This window comes from Pseudochaenichthys georgianus, chromosome 9 (genome assembly GCF_902827115.2).
Source record: "Pseudochaenichthys georgianus chromosome 9, fPseGeo1.2, whole genome shotgun sequence".
Classification (NCBI taxonomy): Eukaryota; Metazoa; Chordata; class Actinopteri; order Perciformes; family Channichthyidae; genus Pseudochaenichthys; species Pseudochaenichthys georgianus.
Window position 1 is genome coordinate 35,533,926 of NC_047511.1, and position 18,345 is coordinate 35,552,270.

The window sequence follows — 18,345 nt, forward strand, 5'->3', positions numbered from 1 at the left end:
TAGAAAAATGTTATGTGTTTGTTTGATAGATACGTTTTTCCTTTGCAAAACTAAATGCATTAGTTTCAGTGTTGGGTTTGGAAGTTACTTCCAAAATGTAATATATTACATATTACTTATTACTGTCTTTTGAAAGTAATAAGTTACATTACAATATTAGTGTCTCTGAAATGTAATGAGTTACACTACTTTTTAGTTGGCTAGGTATTTTAAATGCTAAAATGTAGTTTAGTGCAGCTAATTATACATCCAGTGAAGGGCAATGTGGTATAGCATAACAACTGTGTAGGCCATTAAGGCTACTAACAACTTTTATTACACGTTTTAGTTGAATACTCGATTCTGATTGTAAATTCTTAACATGTGACACGTTGTTAATACAGTACAGACCACTGTCAAGGACTATAAAGGGCATTGCGTTCCAAGAATGCAGGGTTGTTGGTTGTTCCTAGAATCTCTAAAAGTACAATGGGAGCCAGAGCCTTTTCTTATCAAGCTCCACATTTGTGGAATCAGCTTCCAGTTTGTGTTCGGGCGGCAGACACCCTATCCGTTTTTAAGAGTGCGCTTAAGACCTTCCTTTTTGATAAAGCTTATAGTTAGGGCTGATTAGATTCAGCCCCTAGTTTTGCTGATATAGGCTTAGTTTGTCGGGGGACATCTTACTTCTTCCTTCTCTCTGTCTATACCCGTGTACACTCATGTTCCGATTAACCCAGCTTCCCCAAATGTCTTTCTTTTTGGTGTCTATATACGCTGGGATCCGGAGTCATGGATGATCCTGCGGTCCTGTGTCCTGGATCGCGAGCGCTGGATCTTGAGTCGTGGCTGTGGTCCTGGATCATAGGTCCTGGATGGATATCCTCGTGGATTCATCTTCCTATTATACACACATGCATTTCCAAACATTTGGACTACCTATGTTGCAAATGTATTATCTTTTCAATTTACACACGGCATCTATTGCACGTCTGTCCGTCCTGGGAGAGGGATCCCTCCTCTGTTGCTCTCCCTGAGGTTTCTCCCATTTTTCCCTTTAAACTGGGTTTTCTTTGGAAGTTTTTCCTTGTACGATGTGAGGGTCTAAGGACAGAGGGTGTCGTATTGTCATACTGATATTCTGTACACACTGTGAAGACCACTGAGACAAATGTAACATTTGTGATATTGGGCTATATAAATAAACATTGATTGATTGATTGATTGATAAAGAAGGTTGCTAAGGAGGATCCAGAAAGAGAAAGGAAAAGAGGTTAAAAGACGGAGCACTGGACGTCAGATAAATCACCAGAAGAAGGCAGACAGAAAGTAAACAATAACAGGACACACGGAATGGGCTCTGTATTTTGTTTAGTATATGGCCGTGTCCAGGCCCGGTTCCAGAACAAAATGACTCAGGGTGCATCTGAGGCTACAGGGGTAATAGATAGTAGGTTTACATGAGCAATAGTGGCCGGCAACAGCAATGAAAAATAGCATTGATGGTCCCCAATGAACAGATTATGGCATTTGTTATGTTTTGAAACCAAGCAAGTGAGAACATTTAAAGTGAGTTAAAGGTGCAATCCTGAAATATTTCATATAGTCCAAAGTGGACTATGGCAAAGAAAAGCACAAAAGCTTCAAAACTGTACTGATAAAACAAATGAGAACATATTGTAAATCAAGGCACATATTATTTGAACCAGCTCATGGTTTGAAATGGCAAACTTTGCAAAGCAAAAGTATTATTAAAACCATGTACAAAATCATCACTTTGGTCCCATCATATACTCTGGGAAGAGAATATTTACTGTGCTTGAAAACTATAGGTTACTTACGTAACCCCAGCACTTAGAGTAACATGAAATGAGATGTCTCACTATGGGATGCGCCTCAACGCGTATGCAAACAGAAACATCAATCTCATTACGCCAATCCTGATTGGCTGGTGATATTGACGTCTACGTCAGGGAATCCACCCACCCTTTAAGTAGCTTGCGCTATGTCGCAGCGTCATTCAAAATAAACACCTCTTCTCGCTTCACCATAGCAAGAAGGGCCGTCTGGTGAGATATCTCACTTCATGTTACTATGAGGAATGGGGTTACGTAAGTAACCTATAGTTCTCATTCATAACACTCCGTTCGATGTCTCACTATGGGATATTGAATCTCCCGTATTGCTAGACATGCTTATCTCGAAAATCACCAAAACAACCAGAACTTAACAGGTAGAACCCTGTCTCAACACGGGGCCCAGCACTGCGCGGGCCACACTTGGAGCAGAGACATCTAGCCTGTAAAAGCGGACAAAAGTGAGCGGTGAGGACCAGCTCACTGCTGCACAAATGTATTGGATGCAAACACCCTTGAACAAAGCCCAGGATGTAGCCAGTCCACGAGTAGAATGAGCACGCAGGCCCGTTGGTGCCTGCAAACCCTGACTCGTATAAGCCAGAGCAATCGCTTCCACAATCCAGTGGGAGAGCCGTTGCATGGTAACGGGCTTGCCCTTATTAGGGTTAGCCCAGGATACAAAGAGTTGGTCATTGCATCGAAACTCTTTTGACCTGTCCATATAGGTGCGTAAAGCACGGACTGGGCACAGCAAATTCGGCCGCTGTCCCTCAGAGGAACACAGTGGCGGAGGAAATGCCTCAATGTTAATGGGGGTACATGAGCCAACCACCTTAGGTACAAATGCAGGGTTGGGCTTCAGCAACACTCTCGTTTGCCCCGGGCAAACTGAGTGCATGAAGGATGTACAGAGAGCGCATGAATGTCACTTGACTCACTTGGCAGATGCCAGAGCCAGTAACAACACTGTCTTCAGTGACAGGTGTTTCATGTCAGCTTCTTCCAGGGGTTCAAATGTAGGTCGAGTGAGCCCATCTAAAACCACTGCCAAGTCCCATAAGGGCACCAGTGACCTGGAAACAGGGAGGAGCCTGCGCGCCCCTTTCATAAAACGGCAGACCAAGGGATGTTGGCTAGCCGTCTTTCCCTCAAAGCCGATTACGATTACGATTACGTGCATGGCATGCAGCAATAGCAGCCAGGTACACTTTGATCGTAGAGAAAGCTCTGTGTTTATTAATCAGGTCCTGTAGAAATGATAGAATCACCCCGACAGGACATTGAAAAGAGATGTGTCCTTTTTGAAGGCACCACTCCTCAAACACCCTCCACTTACAGTCATAGAGAGACCTGGTGGAGGAAGCTCTTGCACTCTGAATAGTGTTTATCACCTTCTGAGGGAGTCCCACTGTATTCAGGTTATACCACTCACGGGCCAGGCCCATAGTGCCAAGCGCTCTGGGTATGGGTGAGAAATATTCCCCCTCGCCTGAGACAATATGTCCCTGCGTAGCGGGAGCTGCCACGGCTGCCCGCACAGCAGCTGATATATCTCCGCCAGCCAGTACATTGCAGGCCAGTGTGGAGCTATTAGGATCAGTGTGTGGCGTTGTTCTCTCACTCTGGCCAGAGTTGGGGGTATCAGAGCCAGGGGTGGGAACGCATACAGAAGGACCGGAGGCCAAGCGCGCGCGCGAGCGCGTCCACGCCTAACGGTGGGTTTAAATCGCGCATTGAAAAGAACAGCTGACATTGAGCGTTTTCTTTTGATGGGAACAGATCCACCGCGGCCCGGCCGTAACGCACCCACAGCTGACTCACAATCATTGGATGTAGAGTCCAGTCTGCATATAGTGGTGCACCTCTGGACAGCAGATCCGCCCCGAGGTTCATCACTCCTGGTACGTGCGTCGCTCTCAGAGAGAGGAGATGTCCGCAGCTCCATAAGATCAGTTTGCGTGCCAGCATGTGTAACTGGAGAGAACGCAAACCCCCTTGGCGGTTTATATACGATATTGTGGTCGTGTTGTCTGTCCTCACGAGGACATGATGTCCTCTGAGAAAAGGCTTCAGGGTGAGGAACACCGCTAAAAGCTCCAGATCATTTATGTGTGACCGTTGGAGGTCTCTGCTCCAGAGACCCCTCACAGGTCGACCTTCGTATATACCCCCCCAGCCCATCAGACATGTGTCTGTGGTGACCACCTTCCGCGATAGGACAGCACCCATAGGCACGCCCCGTACTAGAAAAGTCGGGCGCAGCCAGTGGCGCAGTGCCATTACGCATTTCATAGTGACCATCCCTCTCCGCGCGCCATGACGCACGGGGTCCAGTCTGAGGGCAGCTACCCAGCGCTGAAACTCCCTCATGTGTAAGCGTCCCAGTCGTACCACCAGGATGGCTGAAGCCATGAGCCCCAGTAACCGCAGACATGATCTGAAGAGAACATATTTGCGTGGTTGGAAATGAGCGAGGCAAGCCCTGAAGGCTTTCACTCTCTCTGCTGACAGGCGGGCTGTAAAGGGCACCGAATTCAGTCGTAGGCCCAGGAAGAGTACAGTCTGGGCTGGAGACAACATGCTCTTTTCTGTATTTATTATGAAACTCATGGTCGAGCAGGTGTTTTACGAGGACATTCGTCTGCGTAATAGCCTCTTGCTCCGACTGTGCGAGAAGGAGCCAATCGTCCAGATAAGTTGCCAGGTGAATACCCTGTTGTCTTAACGGGGCTATCGCTATTGTACACCGTACAAACACTCGTGGGCTGAGAGACAGACCGAAGGGAAGTACTCTGTACTCGTAACAGACACCCTGAAAGGCGAACCTCAGATATTTCCTGGGTGGATAATATACTGGGATGTGGAAATACGCGTCTTTCAGGTCGACTGATGTGAACCAATCGTTTTGTCGCACGAGATGCAACAGAGATGTGTGAGTGAGCATTCTGAATTTGTATCTTTTGAGATATTTGTTCAGAGCCCTCAAATCTAGTATAGGCCGAATCCCGTTCCCTCCACGTTTGGGAACGAGGAAATACTTGGAATAAAAGCCGCTCTGACTCTGTTCGGAGGGTATTATAGATATAGCCTTCTTGTCTAGTAGCGAGAGGATCTCTTGCTCTAGAATATGGGCCGACTCTCCCCGGGCTTGCGAATGCAGAATGCCCGAAAAGTGAGGGGGGGTGACAGCGAATTGGAGCCTGTAGCCCCGTGTTATTGTCTTGAAAACCCAAGCAGAATCTGTGAGCATCCTCCACTTTTCGCTTCTCAAAGCGGGTGGAGATGTCACATCTCTGCCGTCTGCCCTCTGTGTCTCTATTTGTTGTGTTATGGGGCCCTCTAGTGTCTGAACATGGTGGTAACCCAGGTTGACAACCCCGGTCAACACTGCGCATGCGCGTGGCGGTGATGCCTTCACAGCCCCGTCCATCGTCCGCCTTCTGAGAGAGGTAGCAGCCACTCTTAGAAGGGGGGTAGATGTCAGACTGTTTATTGTCTTTCTTTTCATTTTTATTGACTGCGCCCTTGGCTTTAAGCCTGTAACGACAGTGGCAAATGATTTATTAAAATACAATGGATGACATGTGTTTGTGTGACTTTAAACGAGCAGCGGAGCTTGCTGTCGTTGATGTTAAGTCCATTTCCCTCATGGCGCGAACGTTCTGACATCACTCGAGGCGGCGGGAAGATTGGGGCATGGTTGCACCCCGGAAACACATGAGCATCTAACACTGGAACGTGTTCTGGAGCTGGAGAACAGGGAACTTCCAGCTCCTTTATCGAGGAGAGGAGGCTGTCAGGCCGCCCTCTTCTTCTTCCTCGTCTGGTGGCTGAAAGTCTGGGCCGGCTGTGCCTGAGCGGCTGCTGCCGGAACCGGAGACTTTCTGGGCCAGCTCGTCCTCGCCTCGTGTGTTCTTCGAAGCTAGAGCGGAGCCAAATATGCCCTCAGGAACAATAGGCATGTCCAAGACGTCTTCTTTTTCCCGGTCTGGAAGGTTCGTCAGGGTAAGCCACCTGGCTCTCTCCTGTACCACCATTATCCCCAGTGCTTTGCCCGTAGCTTGGACTGCACAGCGCTGCACACGGAGGCAAATGTCCGTGATCGCCGCGATTTCGTCCCACACGGCAGGCTCAGGTTTGATCGTCATGTCCTCGCAGAGCTCCGCCTGGTCGGCGGTCAGCAGCGAGGAGACGTTGAGCGCCCTGGCGGACAAAGCTGTGGCTTTATAGGCTCGTTCGGTCATTGCTGACTGGAAGCGGTCTGCCTTTGCCGGTAGCGTGGGGTTCCTGCTCGGTGCCGAAGCCAGCCGCGGTTGGAGGTGGGCTGCCACCAGCGGTTCCATGGGCGGCATGCGGAGCAGGCCAAGCTTCTCCATGTCGACACAGTCCAAAGAGGAGGCACCCTGGATTGGGGCCTTGTTGCTGAAAGGGCGGTCTCTCCACGAGACCGACACCTCGTCCAGCATCTCTGGAAATACTGGGAGAAGCTGCTTCCTCATCCTCGCTGCTTGGGGCAAGTTCTTCCCCTCATAGCGAGATCTGGAGGTCCCCTTGGCCACTTCAGGCCCTGGGATGTCCAGCCTGGACGCAGCGCGTTGGCACACAGTCTGCAAGTCCATACTGAGGCAGGGCGAAGCTGGTGTGCTTTCGCCCGGGGGAGCGGACATCGCCTCCGGCTTGGCAGCCTGGGCAGATGAAACGAAGATGTCATCTTCCTGCTCATCCGAGTCGGATAAGAGGAGCTCAGAGGCATCCTCTTCATCCTCCTTCATATGATCCAGCTGTAGGACATCCTCCGCGGGTGGAACCACGGTGAGGTCCAGTTGGGAGCCCCAGCTTGACACAGCCCAGGGCTCCGCTCTCGCGGCTCTTGCCGCCACCGGGCCCCAGCCTGACACGGCGCGGGGCTCCGTTTCTGCGGCTACGATTCCGCGGCTACCGCCGTTGTTGAGCCCCAGCCTGACACAGTGCGGGGCTCAATCTCCGCGGCGGTCGCCACCATGTCCCGATTGCCGGCCGGCGAATCAACGGACATGAAGGGGTCCCGTCCCGACAGGCTAGCTTGGCACGCTAGCCGTCGGCGGAGGCACTTGATGGTGAAGCGGGCACAATGCCCGCACGAACCGGGGGTATCGATAGCTTCCTGGGCGTGTTCCAGCCCAAGGTAGGACGAGCAGACCTGGTGTGAGTCTGTGCCCGAGATCCTAAACCCGCAGCCTCCGAGCCGAGCCTCCGAGCCGAGCCTCCGACTCCTCTGGTGTGAGGGAGAGAAGTGTCCATCCTCGTTTGCCGGGTGTCGGCGCGGAGGGACAAGCTAGTAACAGGTATGTTACCAAAAAAAATCCAACCTTATCGTTATTCCGAAAGGAAAAAACGACGGGGTAGATTTTTCTTTAAAAAATATTAACTGGTGTGTTAATATCTTTCTTATCTCCGTCTCCTCTGGTGTGAGGGAGAGAAGAGTCCGTCCCCACTCACCGTGGTGTCGGTGCGGAGGGATAAACTAGCAAAAGGTATGTTACTGTTTGAAGAAAAAAATCAAACCTTACCGTTATTTCGAAAGAAAAAACGGCGGGCAGATTACAATATTAACTGGTGTGTTAATATTTGTTCAATTCTTCTGCAAAGCAAACAAAGTAACCGGCAAGCGCCCGTCGACCGAATGTTAGCTTGGGTTCAGTCTGTGGATCGTTAAGCTAGCCCGGGCTACTGATATTCGAGATGTGCTCTGAAGCGAGAAGAGGTTTTTGAATGACGCTGCGACGTAGCGCAAGCTACTAAAAGGGTGGGTGGATTCCCTGACGTAGACGTCAAGATCACCAGCCAATCAGGATTGGCGTAATGAGATTGATGCTCTGTTTGCATACGCGTTGAGGCCCATCCCATAGTGAGACATCGAACGGAGTGTTATGAATGAGAACTGGTATCACATCATCATGTGAGGTTGACTTTGTGACCTGGAGAACATTTCAGCTGCAACATTAGCTTGTTGATAAGCTTGGGATATGAGATCTTTTTGTAGCCATTCGCAGTGGCGGTTCTAGACCAATTTGACTGGGGGGGGCCACTGGGGGGCCAGTTATTTTCTGAGGGGGGCACAATAAATGCAGGACGAAAAAGAGAACTAGACATTATTATTATGAAGTAATTGCGCATAAGAAAACAATGCAATACAGTTATTGGTATTTGTTTCAGTACACTTATTTATTTCAGATATATCTTATAGTTATTACTGTTAGCTTCAGCTTAAGTTATAGTACAATTTTTGCATTAACACCATATCATATTTATATAAAAATAAAAGCAATGAACAGTTACATCTCTACTTTACATCTACAATTACACGGATACAATAGTTTAACTCACCTTCAATTATAGTGGTAAACGTAAGTTTCAATCAGTCTTTCTTGGATGCAACAGCCTCTGATGATCCGAGATGAAAAGTGTTTGTTTTTTGCAAGCTTCAGCCAGACAGTGAAAGTGAGTGCACCGCTCTAATGGGTCCTGAGTGCACCGCTCTAATGGGTCCGACTAGAATGACGAATAACGTTAGTTCCCTCCATTTCCTTCATTCAATAAATCGTGTAATAAATCATACATTTTTCATTTTTTTCACTTTTCATTTTTAGGGGGGGTCAGAGGTCAGTGTTAGGGGGGCACTGGCCCCCCCCTGCCCCCCCCCCCTAGAATCGCCCCTGACCATTCGTGAAGGCATCTGTGCTATTGTATGCATTATTTTTGACCCAACATTTCTACAGGCCTTGGCAGAATATGGCACTATTTTACATTAATATTCTAGCCATTATCTATTTTTATACCACGAGCTGCAAAAAGACCGCCTACTAACCCCACTGTACAGGCGGGTAATTGTTTAGATATACCTGGGCCGGCTCTGTTTTGCCGTGGTATCCTGGCACCTGCGGGCCGCAGAGGGGCGGCGTAGTTTCGGGCGACGAAGACTGCTGCTCCGGGGGCGAGGGCGGCGAGTCAGGCGGAATTAAGCTAGTGTCCACAACGGAGGGTAACGTGATGTCCCCATCTGACCTGTTGCTACTGTCTGCAGTAGATGCAGTGTTGCTGGCGTTTAGTGATGGTTGCTTTAACCATTTTCGTATAACTGATTATCCACAGATCAGATGTATGTCACTGCTGTGGAAGCACTTTGGAAATGATGCACACGCAGCGGAGCAGGTCACGCACACCTGACACAACTTGTTGTTTGTGTATTTTTCGCTCCGTTCTCTTTTTTGAATAGATTTACATTCAACTGCCCCGAAGATCCCGACGCTAAACCTGAAGGGTAAACACACCAGGTTTACTAATCTACCCGCACAATTTGTCTCTGGTGTCGGAATGTCTCGTTATGTTAGTACCAGGCTTGGATCTTCGTCATTTTAGGGGCAAGGCCATTTGGCCTTTGGTGTCACACATTTTTTCAGCGCACAAAGGCCACATGCCAGGGCACAAAGGCCATTGAGGAAAAAATTAGGATTTGGAGCTTACAATTGAACTTCAATTCAACTTTCTAATGACAAAAAACAAATCACTTTTTTAATATCAATAATCGTATCATATAGGCCTATGGCTCCTTAGTATTACCGTATATAAAATGAAATACTTTACTTTTGTGTATGTTTTCCATCTACTACTTCTCCCATTCACAAATCCGAAATGAAATCTAAAAACCAAAAATTCTATTAATATGTAACAAATATATTCCATTTCAGAGCAGAAGAAACAGCCTTCAAGGGTCAAACTATAGGTTACTTACGTAACCCCAGGCCTCAGAGTAACATGAAGTGAGATGTCTCACTATGGGATGCGCCTCATCGCGGAGCAAACAGAAGCATCAATCTCATTACGCCAATCCTGATTGGCTGGTGATCTTGACGTCAACGTCAGGGGAAATCACCCCCTATAAGTAGCCTGCGCCACGACGCATGCGTCATTCAAAATAAGCACCTCTTCTCGCTTCACCATAGCAAGGAGGGCCGTCTGGTGAGACATCTCACTTCATGTCACTTCTGAGAACTAGGGTTATGTAAGTAACCTATAGTTCTCATTCATAACACTCCGTTCGATGTCTCACTATGGGATATTGTAGCTCCCGTATTGCCAGACGAGCTTATCTCGAAGATCACCGATCAACCAGAATTTAACAGGTGGAGTCCCGACTCAACAAGGTGCCCAGCACTGCTCGGGCCACGCTTGGAGCGGAGACGTCTAGCCTGTAAAAGCGGACAAAAGTGAGCGGCGAAGACCAGCTTGCCGCTGCACAGATATCCTGGATGGAAACACCCTTGAACAAAGCCCAGGATGTAGCCAGGCCCCGAGTCGAGTGAGCCCGCAGACCCGAAGGTGCTTGCAGATTCTGACTCGTATAGGCCAAAGCAATCGCCTCCGCGATCCAGTGGGATAGTCGTTGCTTAGTAACAGGCTTACCCTTGTGAGGTTTAGCCCAGGACACGAAGAGTTGGTCATTAAGACGAAGCTCTTTTGATCTGTCCATATATGTGTGCAAAGCCCGGACTGGACACAATAGATCCTGCTGCTGCTCCCCGGAGGAAACCAGCTGCGGAGGAAATGCCTCAATGTCAATTGGGGTACACGAACCAACCACCTTTGGTGTAAAGGCAGGGTTGGGTTTCAACAACACTCTCGTTTTCCCTGGGGCGAACTGAGTGCATGAGGGATGTACAGACAGTGCATGGATATCACTGACCCGTTTAGCGGATGCCAGGGCCAGTAACAGCACTGTCTTGAGTGACAGATGTTTCATGTCAGCTCCTTCCAGGGGTTCAAATGGGGTCATTTTGAGCCCATTTAAAACCACTGTCAGGTCCCATAAGGGCACCAGCGACCTGGAGACAGGGAGGAGCCTGCGAGCTCCCTTCATAAAACGGCAAACCAAAGGATGTTGGCTAGCCGTCTTACCCTCAAAGCCCACATGGCATGCAGCAATAGCAGCCAGGTACACCTTGATCGTGGAAAAAGCTCTGTGTTTATCGATCAAGTCCTGTAGGAATGATAAAATCACCCCGACAGGACATTGAAAAGAGATGTGCCCTTCTTGAAGGCACCACTCCTCAAACACCCTCCACTTACAGTCGTAAAGAGACCTGGTGGAGGAAGCTCTCGCACTCTGAATAGTGTTTATCACCTTCTGAGGGAGTCCCACTGTATTCAGATTGTACCACTCACGGGTCAGGCCCATAGTGCCCAGTGCTCTGGGCGTGGGTGAAGGATCGCCCTCCCCGCCTGAGACAATCTGTCCCTGCGTGGTGGGGGCTGCCACGGCTGCCCGCACAACAGCTGATATATCCCCGCCAGCCCGTATATTGCGGGCTAGGGTGGAAACATCAGAGTAAGTGTGTGGCGTTGCTCTTTCACTCTGGCCGGAGTTAAGGGGAACAGAACCAGGGGTGGGAACGTGTACAGAGGACCCGGAGGTCAATCGTGTACGAGTGCGTCCCCGCCTAACGGTGCGTTTAAATCGTGCATTAAAGAGAACAGCTGTCATTGAGCATTTTCTCCCCTTGCGAACAGACTTAACGTGGCTCCGCTGTAACGCAGCCACAGCGGACTCTCGATCCTTGGATGAGGAGTCCAGTCTGCATAGAGTGGTGCACCCTTTGACAGTAATTCTGTCCCTAGGTGCATAACACCCGGTACTTGTGTCGTTCTCAGAGAGAGGAGACGTCTGCCGCTCCAAGGGATCAGTTTGTGTGCCAGTGTGTGTGACTGGAGACAACGCAATCTCCCCTGGCGGTTCATACACGATATCGTGTTGTCTATCCTCACGGGGACATGAAGTCCTCTGAGAGAAGGCAGGAAGCATTTTTGGGTGGGGAACACCGCTAAAAGCTCCGGGTAATTTACGCGTGCCCGCTGGAAGTCTCTGTTCTAGAGACCTCTCACCGGGCGACCTTCGTAAGTCCCCTGTCAGCCCGTCTGACCTGCGTCCGTGGTGACCATCTTCCGTGAAAGGACTGCACCCGTAGGCGCGTCCCGCACTGGAAAAGTCGGGTGTAGTGCCACTACGCATTTCATATTCACCAAAACTCTCCATAAGCCGTGGCGTTCGGGGTTTAGTTTTATTATGAGGCCCATGTTGAGCAGGTGCTTTACGAGGACATTTTCCTCCGTAATCTGACTCCGCTCGGTGGGCTTTATAGATAAAACCCTTCTTTCTAGGAGAGAGAGAACCTTTCTCTCCAGAATGTGGGTTGACTCTCTCTGGGTTTGTGAAAACAGATAAATTATAACTGTTTTGAGAAGCCCAGGCAGACATCGTGAGTATCTCCTGCTGTATGCTCCTTAGAGCCAGCTGGGATGTCACTCTTATGGCTCCGACCGGCACTGCGCATGTGCGTGACGGAGGTGCCTTCACAGCTCCAGCCGGTACTGCGCATGTGTGTGCCGGTGGTGCCCTCACGGCTCCAGTCGGCACTGCGCCTGCGCGTGCCGGTGGTGCCCTTAAAGCACTGCGCATGTGTTTGGCGGTGGCTTCACGGACCCGTCAATAATCCGTCCTTTGAGAGATGCCGTAGCTGCTCTTGAAAGGGGAAGGATTGACGGGCCGTTCCTTACAGCTCTAGCCGGCACTGCGTACGCACGTGGCGGTAGTGCCCTTAAAGCCCCAACCGGCACTGCGCATGCGCGTGGCGGTGGTGCCTTCACAGACCCGTTTATTATCCGCCTTTTGAGAGAGGCCGTAGCTGCTCTCAGAAGGGGATTTATGGTTAACGGACTGTTTATTGTCTTTCTTTTCATTTTTTTGAGCTGCGCCCTTGGCCGGAGCCTGGATGCGTCAGCGGAAAATGGTTTATTCAGACAATAACGATGTGACATGTGTCTTGTGCGGACTTGAGGATGGCGTTGAGGCATCTCTCGAGCCGGCGGGGACACATTTAGAGCCGGGGAAGGAACTTCCAGCTCCGTCACGGAGGGGAGAAGGAGGGGCTGTCAGGCCGCTCGCTTCTTCTTCCTTGCCTGCTGGCCGAAATTCTGGGTTGGCTGTGCCTGGGCTACAGCCGGAACCGGAGATTTTCTAGACCAACTCGCCCTCGTCTCCTGCCTGGGCTGGGGACTCGGGGCGGGCTGCGCCCTCTGCTGTCCTGGTACTTTGAACCCAGCAGAGCGCGGTGCAGCGTGGGCGAAGGGCCGCCGTTGCGAAGGGCCGCCGTTGCGAAGGGCCACCGTTGCGAAGGGCCGCCGTTGCGAAGGGCCGCCGTTGCGAAGGCCGCGGCTGGACCCTTCGAGGGAGACAAAGGTGGAGGGCCTCGTCTTCCTTCTTTTTCGACTCGCACTTCCTCTGCATGGAAGCGAGAGCGGAGCCGAAAATCCCCTCGGGAACGATGGGCATGTCAAGCACATCTTCCTTTTCCCGGTCTGGGAGGTTGGTGAGGTTGAGCCATCTAGCTCTTTCCTGCACCACCATGATCCCCATTATCTTGCGCGTGGCCTGGACGGCGCAGCGATGGACACGGAGACAAATGTCTGTGACCGCGGCTATCTCGTCCAGAGTGGCCGGTCCAGGATTGCTCGACATATCCTCACAGAGCTCCGCTTGGTATGCGGTTAGCATCGAGGAAACGTTCAGAGCCCTGGCGGACAATGCTGCAGCTCTGTAGGCCCGTTCCGTCATGGTAGACTGGAATCGGTCCGTTTTTGCTGGCAGCGTGGGGTTCCTGCTTGGCGGCTGGCCCATCCTCGGTAGGAGGTGGGCTGCCACCAGCGGTTCCATAGGTGGTATGTGGAGCAGGCCGAGCCTCTCCATACCGTCACAGTCAAGGGAGTGGGCTCCCTGGATTGGGGCCTTGTTGCTAAAGGGCCGGTCTCTCCACGAGACCGACACCTCATCCAACATCTCCGGGAAGACCGGGAGGAGTTGCCTCTTTGCCCTCGTTGTTTGGGAAAAAAGTTTGCCCTCGTAACGGGACCTGGAGGTCTCCTTGGCCATGGGATGTCTAGTTTGGCCGCAGCGCGCTGACACACGGCTTGTAGGTCCATACTGAGACAGGGCGAAGCTGGTGTGCTGTCGCCCGGGGGAGCAGCCATCGCTCCCGGCTTTGCAGCCTGAGTCGATGACATGAAGATGTCGTCTTCCTGCTCATCCGAGTCAGACAGGAGGAACTCAGAGGTGTACTCTTCGTCCTCCATGTAGTCTAACTCCAGGACATCTTCCGCGGGTGAAACCATGGTGAGGTCCAGTCGGGAGCTCCAGCTTGGTATAGCGTGGGGCCCCGTTCCCGCGTTTCTTGGCGCCACCGGATCTCGGCCTGATATGGCGCGGGATTCCGGTTCTGCGGGTGCCGCTGTCGGTGAGCCCCAGACCGCAGTGAGGGGCTCCATCTCTGCGGCAGACGTCCCCGTGTCTAATTTTGCCGGTCGGCAGATCAGTGGACATGAGGGGGTCCCGTCCCGACAGGTTAACTTGTTGCGCTAACCTTCGGTGGAGGCTCTTCATGGTGAGGCGGGCACAATGTCTGCACGAGCCGGGGTTGTCGATGGCCTCCTGGGCGTGTTCCAGCCCGAGGCAGGACGAACAGATCTGGTGTGAGTCTGTGCCTGACACTTTCAACCCGCAACCGCAGCGCCAAGCCTCCGAGTTCCTGACTCCTCTGGTGTGAGGGGGAGAGGCATCCATCTCGTTCGCCGTGAGGCGTGGAGAGGGTCCGCTCATGACAGGTACGTTCGAGAAAAAAGTGTTTACCGATCTGTCTTTAATCCGGGGGAAAAAGGACAGCGTGGGTCTTTTTCTCTCAAGGATATTACCTGGTATGGTAATATTCCTGTAATCCTTTTCTCCTCCGTGGAAGAGAGAAGAAAAAAGTGTCCTCGCTACCGTGGTGTCGGTAGTGAGGGAAAAAACACAAGTTAGCGACTGGTGTGTTGCTAACTTGAAGTCAAAACCTTACCTTACTCCAGAGGAAGAACGGCGAGGTTGACTATAATACTCCTCTGTGAGAGAATAGGGTAGCCGGCTAACGCCCGTCGACCGAAAATTAGTAACATAGGTTAATTTGGTCGTAGTTGGTTTCCACCACAGTATTTACATGGAGATAAGCCCCGCCCCCTCTCCAGCGCGTCCTGTTTGAATGACACAGCTGACAGCCGCGGTGAAACTCCAGCGGTTAGTTAGAGCAATGCGAATATTCGTATCGCGTCCGTTGTGAACGCAGCATAATGCAGTTCAGAAACCACTGTTCTGATGCTTTTAAAGCAACTTTTAACAGTGTGAGGGGCCCAAAGGCCATGGTGGCCGTAGGACGTACAATTATTTGTGGGGCATAACGGCCAGACCCAGGGGCTACGACGGCCATGGCCATCATGGCCACCGTGAAAATCCCACCCTGGTTAGTACATTCTTAAAAAACAAAACACCATTTCATTTCGGGTTAAAATGTGTTGTAACTGCGTTACTGAGCATTGTAACGGGTAATATATTACCCACATTTCATAATGCGTTACATTACTTCGTTACAGCAAAAAGTAATATATTACTGTAACTCCGTTACTTTTGTAACGCGTTACACCCAACACTGATTAGTTTGTAGATGGTGTTTTGTATTTGCAAACTACATTGTGTTTGTTAGTGAATCATGAGGCATTTGTAAAACCTGTTTAGTTTGTTTGTGGAGTTATGGCAGGACATTAGCTCCATAGATATTGCTTGCTCTGTTTGCCTGATTATTGTTTCTGTTGGATTGTTATAACTGAAGATAAACATTGCATTTTGTGCACAAAAATGCACTCAGCACTATGGGCAGGGCATGCTGGGCCTTGACTGGGCTGGACACCCGTGTCATATGATTGTGTAGGCTGTACAGAGATCTTGTCTGCTTGTTATGAGTGTTGTATGTTGCCTTTTTGCATTCATTTGGGCGACTTACTGTTTATCTTTAACAGATGACTTCATAAGGAGTCTGTGTGTAGGTATTTTTTAACGATCAAGTTGATGTTTAGCTTTCTAGCCCCTCATCCTATAATCATGTGTATTTTCTCCATTCCTGTTCATGTGTCTTCTCGCAATTATCACTGGCCTCGTGTATCTCCTAATCGCTATAACCGGCCCGCTCTCGTCTATCCCATGTGCTCCTCTGAGATCCAACATCTAGTTTCAGACGACTTCATCTCTGGCTACGCCTCCCTGCAGTCCCTGGATTTCCTTGCTCTCACTGAGATCTGGATTACTCCATCCAACACATCCACCCCAGCAGCTCTCTCCACAGCATATTCCTTCTCCCATACACCCAGACCCACTGGCAGAGGAGGTTGCACTGGTCTCCTGCTCTCTCCCAAATGGAGCTTTTCCCTCTTCAAGCTACCTAACTTCACTCCTTCCACCTTGAATTCCATGCCGTCACAGTAACCCATCCTCTACAACTAACCATTGTTGTTCTCTACCGTCCACCAGGCGCCTTGGGGGACTTCTTGGAGGACTTAGATCATCTCCTCTCACACATCCCTGAAATCGTCCCTCCCGCTGTACTTCTCGGAGACTTCAACCTCCAGACGGGGAAGATAGACGAACTAACTGTCTCCATCCCCACCAACTCATAAAGCTGGCAATGTCCTTGATCTCATATTCTCAAGGAACTGCTCTACTTCTAACCTCTCTGTAAACCCGCTCCACACATCCGATCACTTCTTCATTTCATTCTCTCTACCCCTTTCCACACATAACAAACTAATCTCTTCGCATCCTGCACTTGTCCGCCGTAACCTCCGTTCCCTCTCCCCCTCTACTTTTGCCTCCTCGGTGCTCTCAGCCCTCCCTTCCTCTGACTCCTTCCAACTCCTGCCTCCAAACTCTGCTGCAGAAACTCTCCTCTCTACTCTCTCTTCCTCTCTGGACTCTCTCTGTCCTCTCACATCTCGGCAGGCTCGTCAGTCTCCTCCTGCTCCCTGGCTAAATGACGCACTGCGTGCTAATAGAACCGTCCTTCGGGCAGCAGAGCGGAAATGGTGGAAATCCAAACACCGCGACGACATCCTAACCTATCAGGCTCTCCTCTCCTCTTTCTCTTCTTCGATCTCTCAGGCAAAAAGCACTTTCTTTCAAGACAAGATCCAATCTTCCTATTCCAATCCTAAAAAACTATTTTCCATCTTCTCCACCCTCTTGGACCCTCCCAAAGCCCCTCCCCCCTCCTCCCTTCTGTCAAGCGACTTTGTTAACTACTTTGAAAAAAAGGTTGACGATATTCGCTCGTCTTTTTCTGACTCACCTTTACTCACCGCTGGATCACCTGACCGACGGTCAACCGGCACACTAACTACTTTTTCCCCTCTCTCGCCAAGTGAGGTTCTTACCCTCATTACCTCTGCCCGCCCTACCACCTGTCCTCTGGACCCTATCCCTTCTAACCTCCTTCAGACTATCGCTCCTGATATTCTACCGTTTCTCACCCATTTCATCAACACTTCTCTAACTTCTGGTCACTTTCCAAACAGTCTCAAGGAGGCAAGAGTAAACCCTCTCCTAAAGAAACCCACTCTCAACCCGTCTGATGTTATAAACTACAGGCCTGTCTCTCTCCTCCCGTTCCTGTCTAAAACACTTGAACGCGCTGTCTTTAAACAACTCTCCTGCTATCTCCATCAGAACAACCTTCTGGATCCGCACCAGTCTGGTTTCAAGGCAGGTCACTCCACAGAAACTGCCCTCCTTGCTGTCACTGAGGAACTGCACACTGCTAAAGCAGCCTCCCTCTCCTCTGTCATCATCCTGTTGGACCTGTCTGCTGCATTCGACACGGTGAACCATCAGATCCTCCTTCGCACTCTCCAAGAACATGGAGTTTCAGGCTCTGCACTTTCTCTCCTCACCTCATACCTCAAAGACCGCACCTACAGGGTAACTTGGAGAGGGTCCGAGTCCGACCCTTGTCAATTAACTACAGGGGTCCCTCAGGGCTCTGTTCTTGGTCCCCTCCTCTTCTCCCTGTACACAAACTCGCTCGGATCTGTCATTACCCCGCATGGTTTTTCATACCACTGCTACGCTGACGACACCCAACTAATTCTGTCCTTTCCCCGCTCAGAGACCCAGGTGGTCGCTCGCATCTCTGCTTGTTTAGCTGATATCTCCCAGTGGATGTCCGCTCATCATCTCAAGCTCAACCTTGACAAAACTGAAGTGCTTTTCCTTCCGGGAAAAGATTGTCCCACTCTTGACCTGACCATCAACATCGGCACCTCTGTTGTCTCCCCGACCCTGACTGCAAGGAATCTGGGTGTGATCCTGGATAACAACCTATCCTTCACTGCAAATATCGCTGCTACTACCCGCTGCTGCAGATACACGCTTTTCAACATTAGGAAGATACGTCCCCAGCTGACCCAGAAAGCGACGCAGGTTCTGGTCCAGGCTCTCGTCATCTCACGCCTAGACTACTGCAACTCCCTCCTGGCTGGTCTACCTGCATGTGCAATCCGACCTCTGCAGCTCATCCAGAATGCAGCGGCTCGTCTGGTCTTCAACCTTCCTAAATTTTCCCAC